This window comes from Microtus oregoni, unplaced genomic scaffold (assembly GCF_018167655.1).
Source record: "Microtus oregoni isolate MIOR12 unplaced genomic scaffold, Mior012 000057F_ref0000458, whole genome shotgun sequence".
NCBI lineage: Eukaryota > Metazoa > Chordata > Mammalia > Rodentia > Cricetidae > Microtus > Microtus oregoni.
This window is the reverse complement of record NW_024543833.1, coordinates 8,062,075-8,087,226: the sequence shown is the minus strand read 5'-3', so window position 1 is coordinate 8,087,226 and position 25,152 is coordinate 8,062,075. Positions and strand designations below refer to the sequence as shown.

The 25,152-nt window shown below is 43.4% G+C and overlaps 1 protein-coding gene across 10 annotated transcripts in view; it reads left to right on the top strand.

Annotated features, from left to right (window-relative positions):
- Ldlrad4 (low density lipoprotein receptor class A domain containing 4) overlaps nt 1-25,152 on the top strand; it is a 323,747-nt gene that overhangs the window by 36,510 nt on the left and 262,085 nt on the right. Inside the window, exon 1 of one of the 10 annotated variants that reach the window (XM_041639134.1) lies at nt 7,167-7,410. The exons of 8 other annotated variants lie outside the window; for them this stretch is intronic. The gene's annotated coding sequence lies outside the window, so the exon portion shown is untranslated. Of the gene's footprint in view, nt 1-7,166; nt 7,411-12,214; nt 12,236-25,152 lie in introns of those variants that run through there. One more of the 10 variants, XM_041639136.1, reaches the window with a different exon arrangement.

The following is a 25,152-nucleotide window of genomic DNA, read 5'->3' as shown; positions in this document are numbered from 1 at the left end:
TGTACACAAGGCTAATTGGTCCATGAGGTTCTGGCCAATTTTCCCATCTGTCTCATGTCTCACCACAGGATTGCTGGGATTCCAGATGCCACTACATCTGACTTCTATGTCAGTTCTGGAGTGGTTAGGTCTACTCAACAAGCCATCTCTCTGACTCCCTTACCCCCTTTCCTTCCTGGCCATTATAATGTGAATAGGCCTTCATCATCTGCTTCTGTCGATGGACTGGAATTAAAAAAAAAATCCTAAATAAAATATCAATAGCAGAAAATAGCAGAACTTGCAGAAGTGATGTTAAGTTTTGTGATGCTAGACACATTCATTGCTGTCTCCAGAAGGGCCTGGTGTCAGATATATGGGTTGGTCGTTGGCTCATTCTGTGATAAGCAGCTATGAACAGCTGAGGGAGAGGCAGACACACAACCTGTATGAGGTGCCAGGCCATGGGACTGTACAGACAGATGCCCCTGGAGTTCCGTCCATAGGTTCACACTAGGAAGTGGTGATGGTTGGGTCCCTCAGGTTATGTTGATTAGGTACAGGAGTGGAAGGGAGAGTTAGGAACTGGGATGTGTGGTGTGGAAGATGAGGGTGGATCCGAGCCTGTCTCAGTACCTTGGTATATTATCATAAAAGGGAAGGTTGGGGGAGGAGTAGGTTTCATTGCTGATTGTTTTGTTTTTCGAAACGGGGTTTCTCTGTAGCTTGGAGCCTGTCCTGGAACTTACTTTGTAGACCTCGAACTCCGAGATTGCCTGCCTCTGCCTCCCGAGGGCTGGGATTAATGGTGAACACCACCAAAAAGACAATATAGTACTAGTGTTAGTCTTAGAGCCTGGTTTTTGGCCTGCCTTTTAGCATGCCAACTCTGCACTTAGTAACGCAGTAGAAAATGACTTGACATTTATTTAGGTCATTGGCAGTGTTAATGGTTGTCCACAAACCAAACTGAATTTCTTGGTAGGAAAGATTCAATTTAAAAAGCTTTGATTTTTTCCAGAAGGTGTACTGTGTACACACAAGGTTTTGTTTTGTTTCTTTCAAGACAGGGTTTTTCTGTGTAGCAGCTCTGGCTGTCCTGGAACTTGCTTTGTAGGCCAGGTTGGCCTCGAACTCGCAGAGATCCGCCTGCCTCTGCCTCCCACGTGCTGGGATTAAAGGTGTGCACCACCACACCTGGCTAATACACACACGTTTTAAACATTATCATTTCCTTGAAAATTGGAGCTGTGTTAAATATGTTGATAAATTCAGGCCCACCAACCACTCTGAATGCAGCAGGAAGTGGGGGCAAACAAAGACAGCTTACCTTCAAGTCTACCCTCTTGATGTTCGAGACCTGCCATTTGGGTGTAGAAACTGCTCTTCTCTTAAATTAGGGCCCCAAACCCAGACAGTCTGATACTTTTCGCACTCCCAGTCAGTCAGGTTGCTGAGGTTAGAGAGTCACCTGAGCGCAGAAGTCTTGAGGCCAAACTGGGCGATAGGCTTTTTAAAAATTAAATTTTCTTTCCCGGCTCTGCTCTCTGAGCTTTTTCCTCTGGGGATCACAGGTCATCCATTCGTCTGGGTCCAGGCTGGAAACTGAATCTGGGTCCCAGTCCTGACCCCATATCATTACCTGTTTTTTGAACAAAATCCCCAGGGGATTCTTGTACACTTCAAAGTTTGCGAAGGGCTGTGTTAAAATAGTCTAAAGGTTTCTGAAGTGTGCTTGTTTGGGATCAGAGTTTTATTAGAGCAGCTGGGGTTAAATCGGATGAAGGCTGGCAGGTGTGTCGCACTGACCAGAGCAGTGCTGGATACTCGGGTCAAGTTACAAATCAACCCTAAGACTTTCTCCAGAAGTACGGTACCCCATAGGTGCCCTCTTCAGTATTGCTGGGAAAAGAACCCCCCACCCTGTAAGCTGGTGTGTATGCTGGCATGGAATAGAAGGCCCTAATTTCTAAGAAAAGGGTAAGTTAGTGAGTGGAGGGAAAGACTTATTCCCCCTACTGCAATAATACAAATAAACAAAATATAAAAATGGGAGAGGGTGGTCAGGCTGAGCGCCTGATCACCATGGAGCGGGTGTAGACATTGGCAGAGATTTGTCCTGCCATGATGCTGTTTGGTGTACGGTGGTGCGCTTGTTTGGAAAATATTGCCCAAAGATCTCAGAACTGTTTGCTGCTTTTCTTTACAAACATTTCTCTTGTCGGAGCGACGAGAAAATTGCTCGTGTGGGAATTCGAGAAGTGGGGATTTGTTAATGCCTCCTCTGAGACGGGTTTGTATTCAGAGCTGTTTATGAACTGCCACCGACCATTTCCAGCTAAAACGTGCTGTTGTTAGGTCAGGCCGCGGCGAAGTCTGGGAGGACGCATGCGCACAAACTCCCAGGCTGCCACCGGTGGCTCGGGCCTGTATGCTGTGGGTTTCTGTCTTTTAAAATCGGTGGACTGAAAGTACTCTGGTTCTTGTGCAAAGACCCTGTTTGGAAAATCACCTCCCTTTTAAGGATCTCCAGAAACCCCGGCTTTTCAGGTATCGGAGACAGTCACTCTTCTGATGGTGCGGCTGGACACTCGGTGTCATACACTTTGTTCTTTTGTGACCTGTGTCACTCTGGGTGGTGCGGTTAGTTCATCATTGATAGATCATGGACACAGTGGTTGTTTTTCCATGAAGAGTGGCAGATTTCCCTGCTTTCCGCCCTCGTTCAGACCTGTACAAGATGGTGATCTGGGTCCAGAGTGCAGCCTGTGGCTGCGAACCGTGGGTGCTAAATCTTCATTCAGGGTGTCTTTTTTTTTTTTTTTTTTTTAAATGAATCTGGATGTTTTCTAGCAGAGGTTCTCGTTGGAGGAAGACATTTGACAAGGTCTGGAGGCAGTTTTAGTTCTCATAACTGGAAGACAGGAGTTGTGTTAGCACCTTGAAGATAAAAAGCAGGGATGTTGTTGTAGCCCTGTAGTGACAGGATATGAGCACACATGAGGTTGTCCAGCCCCCAATGTCAGTGGTGCCTTGGTAGAGAAACTCCGCTTGAACAATAGTGCCGGTTTTAGTGGATGGATAAGATTAAGTAAACTTCAGAGACTATGCAGTGGCTGGGCAGTGGTGGAAATGATGTTGCTTGAAGACATTGTGTTGTGTACTGTCATGAGTGACCCAAGTGTGTGAGAGAACTCCACGATTCATCGCTATTCTTTCTCAGCAGATAGATGAGTGCATTGGTTTGACTTGAACTTAGCAAAAGTTGCTTAAGTTTGGGGTGACTGGGATTCCATGACCCTTTGTAGGAAGTGACAGGCTTCTCGAATAGAGTCTTTAGATGGCCACGTCTCTGGTCAGCCGACTTACTGTCTTCATTGTGGTTTATTCTTGTTGATGTTCTCCTGCCGTTTCCTTTCCTTTCTGCCTAAGCCATTCTTGGATCCTCCCTCACCCTTCTCCTATCTCGCCGACAGTATGGTCAGTTCCTCCTTGACTGTATCCATCTGCCTTGACTTTTGCGGAGATAGCCCTAGGGGTTCATGATGCTGAAGCGATCCATTCTGAGGACCTCGCAGCTGCTAGGAGATTTCTCTAACAGAAGAAACTGACTTACTCACTCTCGGTTGGCCTGCCTTCAATGCGCATTGTAAATTATAAAGATTTAAGAATTTAAAGGCAGAGCTTTAGTATGTCCACATAGCTCAGGGTGGCCTTGAATTTTATAATCTTCCTGTCTTTAGTCTCCTGAGTGCTGAGATTTCAGACTTGTTTCTGCACTTACTGTTCTGACAGCCACAGCTATGCAACCTTCTAACCTCTTTTCCAGGTTAGAGGACCCAACTGACTTTCTCCATTCTGCGCTCACCAAAGAGTGGTAGGAGAGGGTTGTGGAGCTCAGGGCTGAGGGGCTGAAGCTGAGCACAGCAGGCCTTCGGAACTGATGAGCCTGTTGGCTGCAACATGTCAGATCTGCTCTAGCGAGTAGAGGAATTCCCTCCCCGGCAGTCCATTTCCTGGTGAAAAAAGAAAAACAGGCTGACTTCTCTTGGTTTGACTTGCTAAGATGATAGGCTTTCTTTTGCCTTATTCGCCAGGAAAGAATGTGGTTTCTGAGCCAAGGCCGTGGATTCCTGGTTCCTGGTGAACTCTTGAGATTCCTTCTCTGTGGAAAGACACTCTTGAGCAAATGCTCAGCAGAGTGTCTGTCTGGGTAGAGACTGTTTCAGTTTGTGGAATGGGGAGCCTTGCTGTTTGATCTTAAATTTTCAGCTACAGTCTTTTACATCCTTTAGTCCTTTTTTTGGGGGGGGGGTCCCCAACTTCAGCTGTATTTGTAAGACACTTTTTGCAAATTCCACATGCAAATAAATCTGTTGCAAGTTGATAATGCATGGGATGCACCTAACCAGTTTACCCTCAGCTTAGCAGTCCAGCATACTGCAGGACCTCAGTTGCTTTCTACCCCCATCCCAGAGCAGACCAAGAGTGGTGGTCACTGCCAGTGCCCAGCATTAAGAGAGGCCTACATTACATATCTTCATGCTGGGGGAAAAAGATTTTCAAAAAGTCAAAATTTGATAGAATGGTTTTTGCAGTGTTGCTAAGTTGAAAAACACTATGTAGTCTCCAAGTAGAAGAGATCTTTATGCACAGTGTGGTACTGATGAGACCCATGAAGCCAGGAAGAGACCCACTCACCATTCATATAGCCAGCCTCGGGGTTGGACATGGAGCTCTGGTTAGAAACTGCAGTGTTTCTACTCGCTGTCCAGTTCAGAGGGAGGCTTCAGGATTTCTAAAGACACCATCCATACTGAAGACTGCCCAAGTGTTAAAACCTAGCTCTGAATGTCATTCCAGGCATAGATACAGTCTCTGGGCCATGCCTAGGAAGGAGAGACTTGTGGGATTTGGGGAACAGAACTACAGGTACCTCTAGGAGTGGAGAACAGAGATGAAGTAGGGAATGAGAACCGTAGTCTGGCATTGGCCCCCGAGGACTCAGGAGGTTAACATGTCAGTATAGGAATAATAGTTGGGTGAGGGACATCAAGGACAGTGGATAGGGGAAGCAAATGCCACAGCACAGGGCTGCCTGCAGTACCTGGTCATAGTCAGAGGTCAGGAAGTCATCTTCAGACCAGCCTGCCAAGGTCCAAATCCCAGCTCCCCTGCTAATTCACTGTATGATTTTGGATATTTACCTGGCCATTCTGTGCCTTGGTGCTCATATTGTAAAAGGAATATATTGGTTATGGTATTTTCCTAGTTTGTGGAGTTCTTTTTTTTTTTTTAGATTATTTTATGAGTGTTTTACCTGCCATGTATTTTTGTGCATTGCTTGTGTTCCTGAGCCTGGGGAGGACAGACAAGGGTGTCGGATCCCTCAGAACTGGAGTTGTAGATGGTTGTTAGCTGCCACATGGGTGTTGGGAATTGAACTTGGGTCCTCTAGAAGAATAACCCAGGCTATTAGCCATCTCTCTAGCATCCTGTATGGGAGTTCTCATAAAGCTCAACAGATTCAGTAGTAGCATACAGTGCTTAAAACTTAACTGGTGGTGGCGCACACTTTTAATCCCAGCACTCGGGAGGCAGAGGCAGGCGGATCTCTGTGAGTTCGAGACCAGCCTGGTCTACAAGAGCTAGTTCCAGGACAGGCTCCAAAGCCACAGAGAAACCCTGTCTTGAAAAACCAAAAAAAAAAAAAAAAAAAAAAAAAAAAAAAAAAAAATTAAAAAATTAAAAAAAAAAATTCAACTGGCTCAGCCTGCATACTTGTTTTAAGCGAGGGACCATATTAGCTATGAATGGGTCTTTACTAGGTTATACCCAGGGCTCCACTTCTGTTATATTAATTATTTCCTCTAAAGCACAGTCGGTATTACTTTGGAATTTTGGGGAACTGTAATAGAACTCTGGAATGTCTGCAAAGGCAGTGTTAGGTAGAGGTCAGTATGTTTGAGGGGTTGGGCTTAAAGGTGCTGCAAGGGACCAGGGAAAGGAGGTGAAGCCACCTCTACCCCTGAGAAAGAGACCTGAATTTCTCTAGCTGTTTGGTTACATGCCATCTTAGAGTGTGGACTGGTAGAGGGCTGAAAGAGCCTGTTAGCAGGCCTGCAGAGCTGAGGATGTACCCGAGGCAGCCCTGGCAGACGGTGTTCTACATTCCCAGCCACTGAAGCACAGGGCCAGACGCTGGGCGGCTTCCCAGCTCCCCTGACTCACACCCTTAGAGCAAAGCTTTCTGCTTTTTCTCAAAGGGAATGTCCAAAATACCAGGCACACCCATGTTTAATAAGTAGAAAACCATCTTAATACGAAGCCAAAAAAGAACAGTTTGGGAAGTATTTGCTATAGCTAATTAAGATAGATTTTTTTTTTCCTCACAGATAACCTGAGTCCTATAACTTAGGTAAATAACATTCTTGGGCAGAGAAGCCTTTAACATGTACTTCACATTGGACATTCTACAGCGTGTTCTTTTTCACTCAATCATCCGGGTATTAAAGCATTGGTTAGTACTTTTCTCTGCAAATGGCTGTGCTTTGGGTTTTTTGGAGTAATTTCTCTATAGCTTTTCCCCTTCTTGCCAGGTTTTCAAATCTGGACTAATTTCTATTTCTGAGCTGCGTTGCTGAAAAGAGTAGTTGAAGGATGTATCTGAAGCCGGCACACGGGTGTGTTTCATAATTGTGCTGTTTCATAAAAGTATTTAAAATACCGTCTTCCTGAATCTGGAAGATTCTGAGTTGGCTTACAAACAGATTTTGAGTGTTTCAAGTTGGAGGCAGATGGCAAATTGATCTGTAGCTTATATAAGAGCTTGTGTTGCTTTTACCTGATGTAAAGCTAAGTTGCTTAAACCACGAAGCTGGAGTTGTTCTGCCCCCACCCCCACTCTCCCACAATCTGTTCTCCATGTCACTAAGCCTTGCATTTTTAACTGCTAAATTTTTATTCTTATTTTTCTATGACTCCTTTCCCCATCCTCCTGGCTACTGTCTTCAATTCTCCACATTTCTCGCTTGGCTCTTTGTAACTGCCTCTGGATGGCTAGTCCTACCGCTGACCTCTGCTTCTGTATCCCTTCTTGGGGTATGGTTGTATCTCTGGGTCTTTTTTTTCCCCCTACAGAACTCTCCAACTGTAGCGTGGTCAGAATCTGCTGCAGGGTTGCCTAACACAGTGTGATGCAGCCATCTTGCATGCAGGGCTGGCTTGTCATTGCCAGGCTTCACTAGTGAAGGGCACACCTGTCTGTGTGGCCTGGTGTGAGCCTCCAGCTCTTTCTTCCTCTGCTGCCCCCACCCACTTCTGTAGGAACACGGAAGAGCTGAAGATCTGTTGCTTGCATGACCTTGCCTTTCCAGCCTGCCTTTTAGCTCAGCTGCCACTGCCATGCGGCACAAATATCATCTGGCTGAGGTGAGTACTATTCTGTGCTCACTGCCATTTGTTGAAAACAGTGACAAGAAGCGAGGCCTTCCGCTGTCTCCAGAAACAAGATATGCCGCACCTCTTTATTTCTTCCAGAGCAGTGAAATAAATCTTGTCTGAGCTGTGATTCAGTTAGAAAGGCAAGATGGGCTCCTGGCAGTCTTTCGGAGATGCCCCTCCCCCCTGGGAGGGTTCTCAAGGGCTTGTCACTTATTCACTCACCCTCCCGCTGGCAGCAGGTCCTGCTTACTTGGCGGCTTGTTAGACTGTGCTGAAATCCTGTCCCTAGGGGCAGCCCCTCTCCAGTTAGTCCTGGAGAACCCTTGCCCAGCTGCTCCGAGCTCGCTCGGCTGTGTGTGCTGTCCTTGGCCGGTTCCCTTCTCCCTCTTGAGGACCCCTCCCTTCTTGCCTTGGGACTTTCCTTCTCCAGTTTTGAACATGGTCTTCTCTGCCTCCCCCATCTGTCTGATAGGAGTTCAGGCCTGCGACTTTCAGATGTTGTTGGTGTATCTTAAGAACTATTCTGGGAGCCAGTTAACAATGCAGATTCCTAGACGCCATCTGCATTAGTTACTGTTCTGTGGCTGTGGCAGAACACTGTGAGCTTCGGGGCTGGAGAGATGGCTCTGTGGCTCAGAGCACCCGGGACCCAGCACCCACGCGGAAGCTCACAGCCAAGACACTTCAGTTCCAAGGGATCAGAAACCCTCTTCTGGCATCCTTGGATACCAGAGAGACAGGGTGCAAAGGCATATACACAAGCAAAACACCCATACACATACAATAATTAAAAATAAAACCCTACCACAAGGAAAGAGAACTTCAGGAAGAAAGTTTATTTTTGGTTCCATAGGGTTAGAGTCTCCACAGTGATGGAGAAACGTGGTAGCAAGAAGCAGGTCCGGTGGCCAGGGCAGGAGGCTGGGCACTTACATCTTCAAAATAAGCACAAAGCAGAGAGCAAATTTCAAGTGGTACCAGGCTTTCTCATCTCGAAGCCTGCCCCCAGTTAGCATCTTTCCTTCAGTAAGGCTGTATCAACTAAACTTCCCAAAGCAACGGAGGACCAAGTGTTCAAATGCCCGAGACTATGGAGGCCATTTCTTACTCAGATCACTACACCATCCGAAGAGGGTCTGCCTCAGAAGACGGCAAGCTGTGTGAGGTATTAGTGTACCTCTGGTGAGAGTTCCTGGCTTTTTGGACATAACTGGTACTGAGCTTGGACGATAGCTCCTGTCTAGACTTTAAAAACAGTTTTTTTTTTGTGGGAATTTCAAAAGTTGCATTTCTCTCACAATCTCATACATAGGTGAAATATTGTGATCATATCCACTCTCTACAATCCTCTTATCTGCCTTCCACTCCCGCCAAGCTCCCTTCCCCCTCCGACAAGTTGTCTTCCTGTCTTTGTACACTGTGTGTGTGTGTGTGTGTGTCTTCTGTGGTATTTATATAGGTTATGTATGGGTTGCTTGCATGAGCGTGGGTGGGAGGGGGTATTTACTTGAGTAAGACATGGGTACTACAGCTTGTTATGTCCAGGAAACAGTTTCACAGAGCTTCTTGCCATCTTCCGGCTCCATATTCTTATAGCCCTCTCTTTTTGTGATGTTTCCTGGGCCTTGGAGGGGGTTATGTAGCTGCTTCTATTGAACACTCAACAATCACTTGCCTCATCATTTTGACAAGTTATGAATCTCTGAAGCATCTACAGAGACTGCTCCGACTGAGGTTACATGTACCACTAACTCATGGGAACAAGTGTGAATGTTGAGAAGGCAGTTTGACACCATGCTCATTTAGCAAAACAACAGTAGTAGGTACCCCTGAGTGCTCCAGGTTTATAGTACCAGCAGTGACTTCCTTCCTACGGAGTCAGTCTCAAATCCAATCGGGAAGCAGAAGTGTTCCTGGCACTACTGAGACAGTTGGCATATCTTGCCTGGCAGGTTGGTATTGTTGTTTGCAGGTTTTACTGATGGAAACAGACCATTGACTTCTTCCCAGCAGGCTTCCCAACACCTTTAGACACCATAAAACCTAGCCATCCGGGAGGGAGATCCCAGCTCAGACCCAGGTTGATGTCTCTGTGTATGTGTGCATGCATGTGTATATGTGTAGCTTACATTTGAATTCATTTACAAAATAGTAGGCTTGTATATTGCTTTCAAATACTCTTAGTTGAAGCCGCAAAACAATCCCACACCAGTTACGAATTAGGGATAATAAAAAGGGTTATTTATTTGAGGGGAAAAATTTAGAGATCACAGTCCCAAACAACAGTCCTCTCTTTGCAAAACAAAAAACAGTGTAGCCTACAGAACGGGAGCCGGAAGCAAGAGAGCGCCCCTTCCGCTGCTTTTTAAAGTATAAGAGACCATGCCCCATGGGCTCGTATCTTAAAGGCTGAAGGAGCAGAAGGAGCTCCTGCAGCACCTCCCCTTTTGTTTAAGTTAAGAGAGTTCCAAACCCGATACGGAACAATATACACTGGGAACAGATATCAAGTATAAGATTAGAATTACAATCTGCATAAACAATATTAATCAAGGAACATATGCTAAATGTTTTAAAAAACATTCTATCCTATGGAGTCTAAGTCTTGTATAGGAAATGGCTTGGCTAGATCTTAAGAGTACAGTAACTACGACTATCTAATCTTCTACTTCATCAAAGGCCTGAAAAGGGAGATAATATTACTTGAGCAGGCAGGAAGTACAATCAAGTAACTTCCAAAGTGAGCAATATATGACTAGTCTCATTTTGCAATGTTGAATCAACCAACTCTGGCTAAGGCCTAGTGTAACTGACAGACCATTTTCAGAGGCAGGAAATTTTTCAAAACCATTTTACCCTGTCTTGGCAAGATTTGACAGTCCTGCTTATCCATTTCCAGATACCATGTACCTTGTCAGTGGTTGAGGCATTGTCAATTCCTTGCCCAAAGGCCAGTTTTGCCAAGAAGAAAACAAGCTCCAAGTGGAGTGTCTTCAGTGCTCAACATTCTCTCGGGAATAGATTGGTGCTGTTAGGAGCAATCATGTCTCTTGTCAACAGAACCCTAAGTTATTTAAATGCCATGTTCCAGAGATCCTTGAAGTGGTTGAAGATTCCCTATCTAGACAGAATGCAATCTCTATGTATCTAAAGAACTGAATTGATCTGATTGTATGTACAACAGACATGAACAACTATTGACCTATAATAATGTGAAAATATACCCTAAAAGTTGTATCAATATACAAAATGTCCTAAACCCAGGTAGAAACATGCATATATACAATCTGACAAAATAACTTTGTATATATGTACAAATAATGTAAACAAAAGTAACAAATATAATTTGAACTTGTATCAATATACAAAAACTATACCAATGTAAATTATCCATAAATAATAGCTCACAAGTCTTAGTGTTAGTTAACTCTCTTACCCCGTCTTTTCCGCTATTTGCCCATTTAATTTCTCTTAAACCTTTCCACCCCCTACTTTGTACTGTACGGCTCATGCTGTTTCTCTTCCCTTAAGGCTTCTTTCCCCTCTTCAGCTCCTTCCTACCATCTTGGCCTCTCCATGCACTCCAAGTAGAAACGCATAAATCTGAAGATTCCAAGCTGGGATCTGCAACATGTATTAGAAATGCTACGTGTCGCTTGCCTTTCTGGGTCTGAGTTACATTGCTTCGACTACTTCTCCAGCTCCATCCCTTCTCCTGGAAGTTTCATATTTCTCATAGCTGAATAAAATTCCATCGTGTATGCACGCCACATTTTCATTTCCGTCCATCAGCTGAGGGTCATCCAGGCTGATCCCATTTCCTCGCTATTGTGACTAGAGCAGCAATGTACATGACTGAGTGGGTATCAAGTCTACGGAGTCTCTTGGGTATATGCTGAGTGGGATAGCTGGGTCACAGGGTAGCTTTCTGAGCATCTTCCACACTGATTTCCATATCGGCTACCCTGGTTGATGCTCCTACACACAGTAACAGTTACTCTGTCCCCACATTATTGCCAGTATTTCTTCACATTTGTTTTCTTGATAATCGCCATTCTGATAAGCATGCGCTAGACTCTCAAAATAGTTTTGATTTGCATTTGCCTGATGGCTGAGGGTGTTGAACACTTCTAAAAAAATGTTTATTATTATCTGTATTTCTTCTTTGGAGAATTCCCTATTTAGTTCTTTGGCCATTTTTTTTCATTGGGTTGCTTTTTTGATATTTTTTGAGACTTCTCCCACCATCTTTTCTGATTTATTTTTAGCACTCTTACTCATTTCTTCTCTGGACCCAGAAACACAGAAGCCATTCTGCTAGTCTTTTTAGTTCACCGTGCTCATCTCTTTTCATGACTATACCCTTGAGGGCACAGCCTGCACTTCCCACACCCTGCATGAAGCTCTACACACTCAGGTCTGTGCAGCAGTCTTGAGGAGAGAGATTTTTCTCCTTTGCTTCTGGTGTGATGGTCCTCTTCCTAGGGATGGGAGGATTCTGACAGTCCAGTGGCCGCCTTTTGCAGTTTAGAGTTGGAAGCGGGCATGATCAAGAATGTTATTTAATTTGTTTATTTTTCATCTTAAATCCAAAGAGAGCTGCTGAAGGAGCTTTTACATTTGGATGTTGGTTGGTGATAACTTTTATGCGTAAGCCTAGCAACTGGAGACTTGCCTCACCCAGCCCTGCAGTGGTGGCCAGACTCCTTACCTGTGCCTGAACCCTGTCCTGGGATCCTGGCTCTTCTCTGTCTTTGGAGCTGTTGTCTTTGGGGTGCCATTTCCCCCACAGGGGGCATGTAACTGACTCCAGGTAGGATGAAATACACAACGTTCTGAGTAAGAGTAATACTAACCGCCGCATTTTAAATGTTTCAATGAGACTGATAATCTTTTATGTTGCCTGAACCAATCCTTCCTGTACATTTACATGTAAGCTTTTCCCTGTGCCGTAATTTCCTGGATTTTTGGCTTATGTTTTGGTCACAGTCAACAGAGTAATATGATGGAGATGTTGACCAAAATATTCTCAGGTTGCAGTTCTGAAAAATTACTTAGCAGTTTTTATTTTTTGTACTTGCAAAAATGTACTTTTGCCTTCGAGGGCTAAATCCATTAGAAATACTGCATATAATACTGCATATAACTGCTTATGCAGAGCCATGCCATGCACTTAAATTCTTTTGCCCTGTACTGTACTTTTAAATTATCAGAGAAGTGTTCGAAGACTCTAGTTTTGATAATTGGAACTGCCCGCTACCCCCCCCCCCCCCCGTGTGTGTGTGTATGTGTGTGTTTGAGCGTAAGCACAGGCTCACAGCATTAGCAGTTATCACAGAGTGGTCTGATCTATTTATTTAAAAACTAACAGCACCAAGTCCACCTGTCACATTTTATGGTGGAATCTGAGAAGAATGAGGGCAGTTTTATCAGGATTGTGAAGTTTTCCAGGGGCAGAGCTCGCGAATGTTAATTTACTTTCTAAAAACAACTTGTGCGGCGTTCTCATCCTGGAGACCAGCTGTCTGTTTTCACTCAGACCCAGCTCTCCCTGCCATGGGACTTTGCTGGAAGCAAGGCTCGTTTCTGAAGCTGCCTGGAGCTCACCTGCTCCCCTGGTTCATTCTCATCTTTTGCTTTTCCAGAAGGTTTTAGCCAGAGGTGAAGGTGACGTGGTCACACTGGGTGACAGCGACCATGTGACGATGGTTGAGCACTTTTCAGGGTCCCTAGTGAGAGCAAGGATGTGATGTGGAGTGACAGATGCCGAGAGTCACCAGCTGTCCTTGAAAACTTCGGCTGAAGACGGTGGGGTCAGATCAGGGCATTCATTTATTAATTTTCTTAATTTTTGCCTATTAAAAGACATGGAGAGATAACGTCCCCTGAGGCCGAGACTGCATGTAGTGTGTCGATTGTCTTCATTCTCAGTGACGCATGCTGGGCACACGTTGGCTCCTGGTGCACCTGTTGCAGACAGCATGAACTCTGCTTTTCCTCCCCGCCAATTCTGGACCTCCGCATTCTTTGCTATGCTCAACTCTTCTTTCTTCTGTCCCTTTCTGTTCCTCTTGCTTTTCTCCTTGCTTGACATTTCTTCCTTCTTGATCTCAGTACCCCCTTATCAGGGGGAAGTTGGCCAATCACACTGTGTGTCAAGGTCTTGCAGCTGTAACTGTCTTCCTTCTCATGTGGATTCCGGTGACCCGAGTAACACCCCAGTTAGGTTCTGAACATTTCCTGGGAGGAGTTGAAAATTTGACGCATCTCGGAGATTTGCTACATATCTGAGTAGACAGCGAGGAAGGGAGATATTTTAATGAGTCGGGATGCAAAATACTGGGCTTTACTATTACCTCCTGTATCTGTCACTGGGCAGCCGAAGCACCCCATTCTGCTCTGGGGTTCAGGTCCCCTAGTGTGGCCTGACTCCCTGAGGCACTGCAGCTTTTCCTCTTTGACTTCCTTTTTTCCCGTTCCTCTGTCTTTAGCTTCAGATTTTATATCTATTTAAGGCTAACGTAGTACACAAAGCAGAACCGTAAACCACGTAGGAGCTATGCAGTGGTCTGTCATAAATCTGTAAAACCCTCAGCCCAGCCAGTGGTTTGGATGGCTTTCCGTGAGAAACTCCTCCAGCTATGAGGTAGTAAAACATATGCCTTAAAACAACCAAACCCAGGACGATTGTTTGACAATGTCCACCTTTTTCAAAAGCTTTCCAGAGCCAGGTGGAGGAAACGGTTCTGAGACTAAGCAGTGACTTTAAAAATAAAAACAATAAATGAACATTGACATTATTTGCCAAGGACTGTTTTTTTTTTTTTTTTTCTTGCGCCATTTTATCTCATTACCCAAATAGTTCAGACTGTACGGGGAGCTAGAGAGTTTTACTGTCTTATTTATTTATTTAGTTGGAATTGGTTTCGCAGAAGTGGAAAATTGGCAGCAAGTATGGAAAGTAGCAAACCAGTTTACAGTGCTCTGGGCTTCTTAGATTTAATGTAACCCACAAGAATGAGGAAAGGCTTCATGGGTCTGAGTAAGAGGCTGCCCAGTAGGCATTTCCTTTTCTGGAAGTTTATTTTTACACTGGCTGAGTCTCGCGCACACGGGAAAGCATGCCCAGACTCTAGTTGACTAACAGTGGCCTCGGAGATGGGTGGGACTTCCACTCTGTTATTTTTCCATAGTCCCATGCAGAAAATGCTGGGAAAGGCTTCTAATAATATTATATAAGCAAGAGGAACTTGGTAATTAAGAAGAAAAAAAGCAAAACTTGTGACCCTATAGAGTGGGAGTAACTGGCCTACAAAACAGTGCTTGCCTGTCCTGACGTCAGATGCTGTGCTCCGCAAGTCGTAGTGAGGCAGCAAAGCACGTGTCTAGTTTTGATTAGAGTTGTCAGTGGATAAAGGAATGTTTGGAAACTATGTGCTTTTTGAACAAAATAGGGTAGATGATCATTTCCCTCACCTGATAAAGCCAGTCTGAATGATGAGTTCAGTTGACATCAGCGCGTATCAAGCTAAAAGCCTAAGCCAAGACCGCTAGAAATAACACGTCTGCACCTTTAGGTCAGCAGAACTGGCAGTGTAAGTTCCTCCCACATGTGCTTGTTTCCATTCTCTGAATGGATAAGGTTTTCGTACCGGGCCACTTCCAACGTTGGTGTCCATACTGCAGTACTCTCTTGCCTGTTCTTACTGCTCTCACCCCGCTATTCCTGTATTCCCATTAAGGAGTCATCCGCATAGCATGGTGCTGGGCCCTGCCTAAGCATCAGTCACAGCAGGCTCTTGTTCCCAATTCGAACGCACATCCCTAGGAAAGTTGAACTTGGCTGCCCACCTTCCTACCTGCGGTCGAGGGTGCTTTGTTAGGGAACTCAATTGTGCTTCACATTTCTTGGGAGCTTGTTAGAAACACAGAGCCTACCTGGTGGTGGTGGCGCACGCCTTTAATCCCAGCACTTGGGAGGCAGAGGCAGGCGGATCTCTGTGAGTTCAAGGCCAGTCTGGTCTACAAGAGTGAGTTCCAGGACAGGCTCCAAAGCCACAGAGAAACCCTGTCTCGAAAAAAAAAAAAACCAACCAAACAAAACAAAACAAAAAACCCAAAAACAGAACCAAAAAACCCCCACAGCCTTGGGGCTCACGGCAGGCTTGCAGAAGTCCAACTGGCCTTTTCTGGTGTGCAAAGTTGAGCTTATGCTAAGCCTACTGGAATGACCATTTACAAGCTATTAAGCTGTGAAAGCCAAGGCCACGATGCTGTGGCAGTAAAACGTGCTTTTGTTAAGCTATTTCAGAATATTGGATTCCAGATTCATTAGAAAAGTCCACACACTAGTAGTATAGGTGAGTGAGGTTTGTTTGGCTGTTTTTTGGGTTCATGAGTCTTGCAAGTCAAAGTTAGAAATAACAGTCAAGTTTTACAGGCAGGCCAGAGCTTATTTTTCCCTGAATGTCAAAATTCATTGGCTCAGAAATGGTGTCAATGGATTACAACCAGTACTGAAGTAAGGACCGGCAACCAAAGATGAAATGTCTTTTAGGCTGGAGGGTTAAGTATGTTTTCCAAAACTTGAAAATTATGCTTGTTTATTTATGTATATATTTGATATCATAGCCCTATATGAATATGTAGATACAAATTTCTATTGCATGTATGATCACGAGTGATCACGGGTTCATGCTAGTGAAGTCTGTTATTTTGATACTAAGTTTGTTATCTTACCAAGAGGTCAGGGTTTGAACTTTTTAAGTGTTGGAAGCTGTACTTTGAGGTTTCTCCTGAGGTGTCTTCTTTAGGAATGCCAGCTATGGCGATAAGGTTATGCTGGGGGTCAGGGTGGGGAAGGAGGATGCAGAGCAGGGATGGAACTTGATGTGGAGGAAGAGTCCCAAGTAAGCCTGGAGGAGGGTTGTGCAGATAGTGTGCAGGGCTGGAGAAGATTAATTAGAGTAGGTTCTAGAATCATTGGCATTATCAACTAGTTCTCTGTGATCCATACATGTGCTGTTATGTACAGCACTTAAGTGCATGGCTGTTTAGGACAGAACATAAAGACATCATGGTCTCTTCCTACCCCTGCAAGGCAGATTTGCTATCTTCATCCATTGGTCTTAAATCTTACGTTGTGATCAGCTATAAAGCATTTTCGATTGAACTCGAAGGTCAAACCCCCTTTTTGGTTATTCTGTTAAGGCTATCTTTCTAGATCCATTAAAAACAAAACAAAAAACAAAAGAAACCGATTTTCATTTCCTCCCGTGTGCATTGGGACCTGATTCAGCGGTATATCTGTGTGCCTCTGCATGCTAACATATATGGAGCTTCATGTGCTTGGTGCAGGTCTTAGGAGTGCCCTCTTGGGTGTAATTCTTCCCAAAACTATGGCATCACCTGAGGGTGGCCTTGTCTTGTTTTCCTTCTAAATGGCTTCAGAGGTGTAGTTTCTGAGCTCCCCTGGATAAGGTATTAAAGCCACAAGAGGATGGGACACTGGGCTGTTGTTTGCATAGGGTAGGTGGCCTGCGTTTTCCTTGGTGGAAGACTGGTTGGATGGAGAAGAGCCAGGGAGGCTCCAGCATGAGGCCTCTGCCCTGCTTCTGTCTTCTCACAGACTTTGGAGGACAGTCTTGTCCGCTGTCCAATGAAACGTGCGGTGCCTCAGCTCCTCAGCTGCAAGGTCCAGCCATAAGCATTCCTGATGGTTGTCAGGGTTTTGAAGCAACTGGGCACTCATGGATACCAGGAAGGACCCTGAGTCCTGTGCTCTGAGGTCCAGGAAAGACAACTTGTTACAGTGGCAAGATGGGACATTTCATTATTGTATCTTCTTTGACAAGGCCCTTCGTTTCAATTTGAGGATAGAAACTCAATCTAGGCCAAATAGGTGATGTTTCTGATTTTGAATCCCTCTTGTTCTTTCTCATCAGGTTGGTGTCTATTCGTTGCTCCATGTAGCCACACTGTACAGTAATGTATATTAATATATGTTGTCCATATAATACATATTAATGTATATAGTCGTGGAATAAGTATCAGAGAGCATCATGAAATGGTTACCTTTGTGTTCTTTAGAAACAGGTGTTGAGACTTGTAGCGTAGCCACAGTGAGGATGGTCAGCCAGAGCAGTCACTGTAGCAGCTGGGGGAACAGTTTCTTTATTAGCCCATGGTATTCGCAGCATGCAGAGGGGAATCCCACATCAGAAAGGCCCTGCCCCCAAAATCAAACAACAAACACAAAACAAAAACAAAACAGAAAATATACCAAACCAGGCTAAAACTCTGAGTTGTTTCTTAGCCCTTCATAAATCACTCAGTAAACATTAGCCTCTCAGACATCAGGCTTCTCACACCCAAGCCAAGAAAAACTAAAAACATCAGTTCTGTAACACAAGGCTGAGCATTTCAACCAACTCCCCTCTTCCCAGCCTAACTTCAGAAGTAGAGCATTTGTTTGCTCGTGTGTGTGAGGCCCTGGGTTCTGCCCTGAACACTGCCAAGAAACAGACAACAGAGAAGGTAAGGGAGAACGGGGCTGACTTCTCCTTGCTGCTTTTGTATTGTTCCTTCCATGCAGCTTTGTCTTGTGGCAAGAAAAGTCCTTGCCACCTGTTAATTCCGGGAGTACCAGCCCATCCTGCCTGTTCTTTACGCCTCATAGGCTCTCCTGCCCACAAACATGTCAGGAACATGTCTTTCAGGAGATGGTTTGGGGTTAGCGAGATTATCGGCCCCACAGGACTGTATTTTATTACGTTGGAAAGCCACGTGTGGATTCCTCAAATACTTTGAGCAGCAGGGTATGTACATGAGGAGCCCAGCCGGCACTTGCTGTGCATGACTGTGCGTATTCGCTTGTTTCTTTCTCTGAAACCCTGGTTTTCTTAGTAAAATCATGCGTAGTCCTTTTTGCTTGGAAGCTCTGGATTTTGTGTTGAGCGTGTGCTAGGGGGATTCTGGAAAAGGCATGGTGAATTCTGTAGAAGGAAGGAAAGAGAAAACCTGGGTAGGTGATAGGCCTGCATTCTGACCTGGGACCTATCATCTTTAGCATAAGTCTGTGGGGACGCTGGTTTCCTGCCAGCTCACCACCTGCCTCCTCAAGAGGACCCTAATCTGCGGGTTATTGCTGTTTTCACAGCTACAGAGGGGCCCGAGAGAGTTGAAGTTAGGCTGGGAAGAGGTGAGTTTGTTGAAATTCTCAGCCTTGTGTTACAGAACCGATGTTTTTAGTTTATCTTGGCTTGGATGTGAGAATCCTGATGTCTGAGAGGGTAATGTTCATGTTTACTGAGTGATTTATGAAGGGCTGGGAGTACATAATAAGTTCCCGAGTATAGACCTTTGGAGATTGTGATAGGTTTCTGTAATGAATAAAGTTTGTATTTTTACTTTAAAGTATTTTAACTATATTGAAATCAGCCCTTTCAAAAATCTACATGATAGAACTTTAGTCAGGGTTATTTGTCTTTACAGTAAAAACATAACTTTTTACTTGAGGGTAATGGAACTCTGAAAATACTTAAGCATTCAACTTAAACATTTTTTATTATTGTGTGTGTGTAGGTGCAAGAGTGTACCGGCAATGGTGTGTATGTGGTGGTCACAGCACAGTGTTTGGGGGCTGGTTTTCTTCTAATTCAAGTTGTCAGGTTCATATGGTAAACACTTTTACCCTCTGAAGCCATCAACTTTTTTTTGGTCTTTTTTTTTTTCTTCAAAAAAAATTTTAACATTTATTTATGTAATTTTTTTGGTATGTGTATGTGTGTGGATGGGTGTGTACCACAGTGTGTGTATGTGTATAAGTCTGAAGATACTCTTATGAGAGTTGGTTCTCTCTGTACTCTGGTTGGGTTCTGGAGACTGAACTTAGGTAATAGAGCTTGGCGGCAAGAGCCCTTGCTCACTGATCCATCTCACCAACCCTGAACCCAACTTTTAAACAGAATTGAAACATAATCTTAGTTAAAAGATTTAAAAATAATATATTTTTAAAAATCTTATGAGGTTTTTAAAATAGCTCTTTAAGAGGCTGTATCAGAATCTTGTTTTAGAATTATAAGCAGATCATTGGGCCCTCACAGGGATTTGTTTAGGAATTAAAGATTTACTGATAAGAAAGGAAAATTGAAAATGAATCCTAAGCCTTTCCTTGGACCTTTTTGTAAGGAACTTTTGTTTTTAACCTTGTGCTGTTAGATAATAAATTGACAAAGATGATATTTGATAAAAGTTTGGCTTATTGGGATACATTTCTTTGTTTTATTAATTTATTCTTTGATAATTTTTTATGTGCATATAAAATGTTCTGGTCATACATAGATCCTCTCTTTTCTTCCTCCAGCATCCACTGAACCTCATTTCTCCCACTGAGTTCCCATCCTCCTTTCAAGTTTTTTGTTTCGTTTTTTACTTTGTGACCCACTGAGTGTAAGAAGGGCCACGTGATTGGGAATGGGTGTGAAGCTATCCAGTGGAGCGTGAGTACACTGACCAGTGGCTATCTGACTGAAGACAGGGAATTCCTAAAAATGTTTGTTCAGAGAGTCCTTGCTGTGCATGTATATTGAAACCTTCCTCATTTTTTCTTTAGGAGTTTCAGAGTATCATGTCTGATGCTAAGGTCATTGACTTGATGGGAGTTGAATTTTGTGTAGGGTGAGACATAAGAATTGAGTTTCACTCTCCATGTTGATATCCAATATCCTGGCACCATTTGTTGAAGATGCTATCTTTTCTCCTATGTGTCTGGCATTTCTGAGCCCTCTATCCCAGTTCATTGGTCTGTGAATCTGTTTTTGTGTTGGTCTCTTGCTCTGTTTGTTACTATGGCTCTGTAGTGTAAGTTGAAGTCAGGTAGGGTCATGTCTTCTGCAGTATTGTCTTTGCTCAGGATGGCTTTGGCTATCTTTAGTCTTTTGTGCTTCTGTGTGAATTTCAAGATTATTATTATTTTTTTCCTGTCTTTGAGGAATGTCCCCAGAAGTTTCATAGAGATGGGCAGGATTTGTCTATTGATTTTGGCAGGATGGCCATTTTCACAATATTAATTCTTCATGAACATGGGTGATGCTTCCATCTTCCATTGTCCTCAGTTTCTTTCTTCAGTGTCGTTTCTACTATAGAGGTCTTTTGGCTCCTTGGTTAGGTTTATTTCCAGGTATTTAATCCTTTGGTGGCTGTTGTGACCAGGATGTTTCCCCAAGTTCTTTTCTCAGCATGTTTATCTTTGGTGTATAGAACAGTCACTGACTTTTGTGGGTTAATTTTGAACCCTGCCACTTCGCTGAATGTGTTTTTCAGCAGCAGGAGTTTCCTAGTGGTATCCTCCTGCACGCCTAGAGTTCTATCGTCTGCAACTAGAGATACCACTTTTCCTCTCTGTATCCTCTTTATTTCATCCTTTTGTCTTCCTGCTCAAGCTAAGACTTGTAAGGAGAGTGGACATCCTTATGTTGGCTGGATGCTTTGAGGCCCACCCCCATTGAGCATGGTGTTGTTTATAAATTGGTTGGAGATCGCCTTTATTATGCTACAATGTGATCGATCCTCCCATCCTTTTCTCATGAAGAGATACTGGATTTTGTCAAGGATTGGGGTGATCATGAGATTTCTGACTTTGAGTCCAGCGATGCGTCGGGATCACATTTATTGATGTAAGTATATGGAACCAAGGACATTTGTTATTGCACATATATGGAGCCATCCCTGCATTTCTGAAAGAAAGCCAGCCCAATTATGATGAGTGATCTTTCTGATGTAACCTTAAATTCTGTTCAAAAATACCTTGTTGTGAATCTTTAATCTGTGTTCATGAGGACGTTGACCTGTAATTTTGTATTTTTTTTGGTGGCATCTTTATCTAGTTTTGCTGTCATTAATACTTTTTCAGAGCCGAGGCCGCCTTTCCTTCTCTGTTTTATAGGTTAACTGAAATAGTATCAGTGCCATCCTCTGAAGGTCTGAGCGAATTCTGTAGGGAATTGCTTGGTCCATCTATGTTTTAGTTGGGAGAATTTATTTGCTTCTTCAGTCTCATTGTTGGCTGTAGAGCTGTTTAAATTGTTTATTTCAAGTTTGGGTTCATAGATTTCTAGAAGCATCCATTTCTTGCAGTTTTTCCAGTTTAGTGGAACATAGATTTTTTTTTTTAAAAAAAAACCTTTTATTTTGCATTGTTGTGAAGGTGTTAGATCCCCTAGAACTAGAGCTAGAGACAGTTGTGACTTGTGTCATGTGGGTGCTGGGAATTGAGTTCAGGACCTCTGAAAGAGCAGCCAGGGCTCTTAACTACTGAGACATCTCTCCAGCCCCAGAATATAGGTTTATTTTTTAAGGGTTATTTTTGTGATCTTTTTATAAATTTCATCGGCATCATAACATCTGCCTTGGCATGTCTAATTTTATGCAGATCCTACATCTTTCGTTCGATAAAATTGGTTAAGATTTTTGTCAGTCTTTTTTTAAAAAATCTTTTCAAAGAAGAATTTATTTTTTTGGTAATTTTAATTTCTATTTTCATATTAATTTCTGCTGTGAACCTAATGATTTTTCCCATCAGTTGATTCTGGTTTAAGTTTGTTCTTGTATCATTAGGTTGGCTATTTGGGTTCTTTCTGAATTTTGGAGGCAGACAGTGCTATGAACTTTCCTGAAAATTGCCTTATTGTTTCATTTTCATCCAGTTTAAGGATTTTTTTTTAACTTCCATTTTGATTTCTTCAGTGGCTTCTTTATCATTCACTAGCGTGTTGTCTAATCTCTGTGCACTTTCTGTAGTTTTTCCTGCTGTTGCTGCCTAGCTTTACTTCACTGTGGTCAGAAAGCACATAGGGTGTTGTTCCCATTTTCCTATGTTGCTGTCTTGCTTTGTGTCACAGTATGTGATCTGTTTCAGAGAACGTCCCATGTGCTGCTGCGAAAACGTGAATTCGTTAGTGTTTTAGTGAGATGTTCTGTTGATGTGTGCCATGTGCACCCAACTTATGATGCCATTTAACTTCAGTGCTTCTCTCTCTATTGGTATGAATTTCCTGTCGGCATGAGGGGTGTGCTGACGTCACTCACTGACACCGCCCTGAGGTCAATCTGCGGCTTTATATCTGGTAGCATTTACTTTATGAAATTTATGAACAATTTATGAACAATACCTTTGTTTTGAGATATATGTGTTTTGAATTTTAATATACCCTTGGTGGATTCTCCTTGGCTTAGCAGTTCATTTTGTCAGGTGTGACAAAGGCTACCCATGCTCATTTTCTTGTTCCATTTGCTTGGGTTCTGAGCATTTATCCTTAGGTTGTGTCTACCTTTGATGGTAAGCAGTGTTTCTCGAAGGCAGCAAAAGATGAATTCTATCTTTAAACCATTCTGTTAGGTTTTTGTTGGGGGAATTGAGACCATTAATATTCAGAGTTTTTATTAAAGAGATGTGATTTAGTTCTTGTCACTTTCTTGCTTTTGTGGCGCTTTTTATTTTCTTTATTTTTTTATTTATTTATTAAGGATTTCTGCCTCCTCCCCGCAACCGCTTCCCATTTTCCTCCCCCTCCCCTGATCTAGTCCCCCTCCCTCATCTGCTCGAAGAGCAATCAGGGTTCCCTGACCTGTGGGAAGCCCAAGGACTGCCCACCAATATCCAGGTCTCGTAAGGTGAGCATCCAAACTGCCTAGACTCCCCCAAAGCCAGTACGCGCAGTAGGATCAAAAACCCACTGCAATTGTTCTTGAATTCTCAGTATTCCTCATTGTCCGCTATGTTCAGCTAGTCCGGATTTATCCCATGCTTTTTCAGACCTAGGCCAGCTGGCCTTGGTGAGATCCCAATAGAACATCCCCATTGTCTTAGTGTGTGGGTGCACCCCTCGTGGTCCTGAGTTCCTTGCTCGTGCTCCGTCTCCTTCTGCTCCTGATTTGGACCTTGAGATTTCTGTCCGGTGCTCCCGTGTGGGTCTCTGTCTCTGTCTCCTTTCATCGCCTGATGAAGGTTAATATTCATGAGGATGCCTATGTGTTTGTCTTTGGATTCACCTTCTTACTTCATGGTCTTTTGGTATGTTTATTTTTCCCTTCAGTCTCAAGCCCTTTCAGTACGTCTATGGAACTGGATGAGTGGTCCTTTATTTTTGTCATGGGAAGCTTTTATTTCTCCTTCAGTTATGATAGGTTTGTTAAGTATAGCAGTCTGGATTGGTAATTGATCTTGTGGCTTTAGAAGTTTCTGAGCAATCAGTTGTTGGTTGGTCAGCCTTTATATGTGACTCTGCCCCTCTCACATGTGGTTCTCAGTAACCTTTATTCTAGGTTTTAGTGGCTTAATTATATGGCACAGGGAGTTTCTTTTGGTGTTTTTTTTTTTTTTTTTTTTTTTTTTTTTTGTATTCTGTTTGTTTCTTGTACCTGGATGGTCATCTCTTTCTTTAGATTTGGGGAATTTTCTTCTATGATTTTATTGAAAACACTTTCTAGGCCTTTGGAAGAAGTTTTCTCCTTCCATGCCCACAGTTCCTAGATGTGGTGTTTTCATGGTGTCCCAAAGTCCTCCCATGTTTTGTTCATGCATACATTTAAAATCTGTCATTGATCTTGAACTAATGATCTAATTATCTTACCTTGCTTTCAAGCCCTAAAGTTTTCCTCTCCACATAATCAATTAATTCTGTTGGGGAGGCTGTCCATTGAGCTTTGTATGTGGCTGAAGCAGGCTGTTGTTTCCATAATTTCCTTTTGGCTTTGCTTTAGAAATTCTCTTTTTATTGAATTCTATTTTCATATTTTGAATTGACTTCTTTATTTGATTCAGCTGTTTGTTTCTGTGCTCTTGGAGTATGCTCGCGTCTTTGAGCTATTTGAACCTATTTATAACCATTCTTTTGAATTCTTTGTCTGGAAGTCCTTCTGTGTCACTCTCATTGGGGATCATTGCTATGGAGTTGGTAATTTCTGGACAAGACATGCCATCTTTTTTCTCTGTGTCTGTTTCTGCACTGAGACTTTTGCATCAGAAGTTGGTTGACTGTGTGAGTTTTTTTCTTTCCTTCCTCTTTTTCTACCTCCCTTCCGCCCTTTTTTTTTCTTCCCAAGTTATTTTATTTTATTTATTTTTTTCACAGAGACAGTTACAATGTTTGGAGAGTCAATACAAAGTCAGTGCCCTGCCCTGGGTCAGGTCCAGCTAGCTGCTTGTTCTCACAGCCTCTGATGTGTGTTGATGTGTCCCCACATATCTGGGCAGCCTATCCCAGGGTCAAGGCTGGGCCACTTTTCACCTCTGCTTTGTGTTATGGATTTCTCTGTACCTGGGCTCCTACTCTAGTTCGTCTCTGGCCTGCTCCTTTCTCCCATAGCCCTTTCTGTATTTCTGAGCCTTGGTGTACCCTTGGGCACTTCCCTTGGGTCAGAGGTGGTCCTGTCATGGCTCTTCATGTCCTCTGCAGTTTTGTCTGCATGCATGCACCCTACCCTGGATCAAGCCCAGGTTTCTCAGTACCTCTGCTCCTTTTCTCTACACTTGAGTCTCCCCACTTTCTAAGAGACATTTCTGAGCACTGACTCAAGTTCACAGGTAAAATTGTGGGGCTAAATATCTTTCAGCCTATTTTGAAATTAAACTTGAATCTTTGAACTTTGCTTTGAAGGACTGAACTCATTCAGTTGCTATGACCATATTGTGTTATGTAGAAGCTGACTGGTCATCATTGCTGAAGTTAA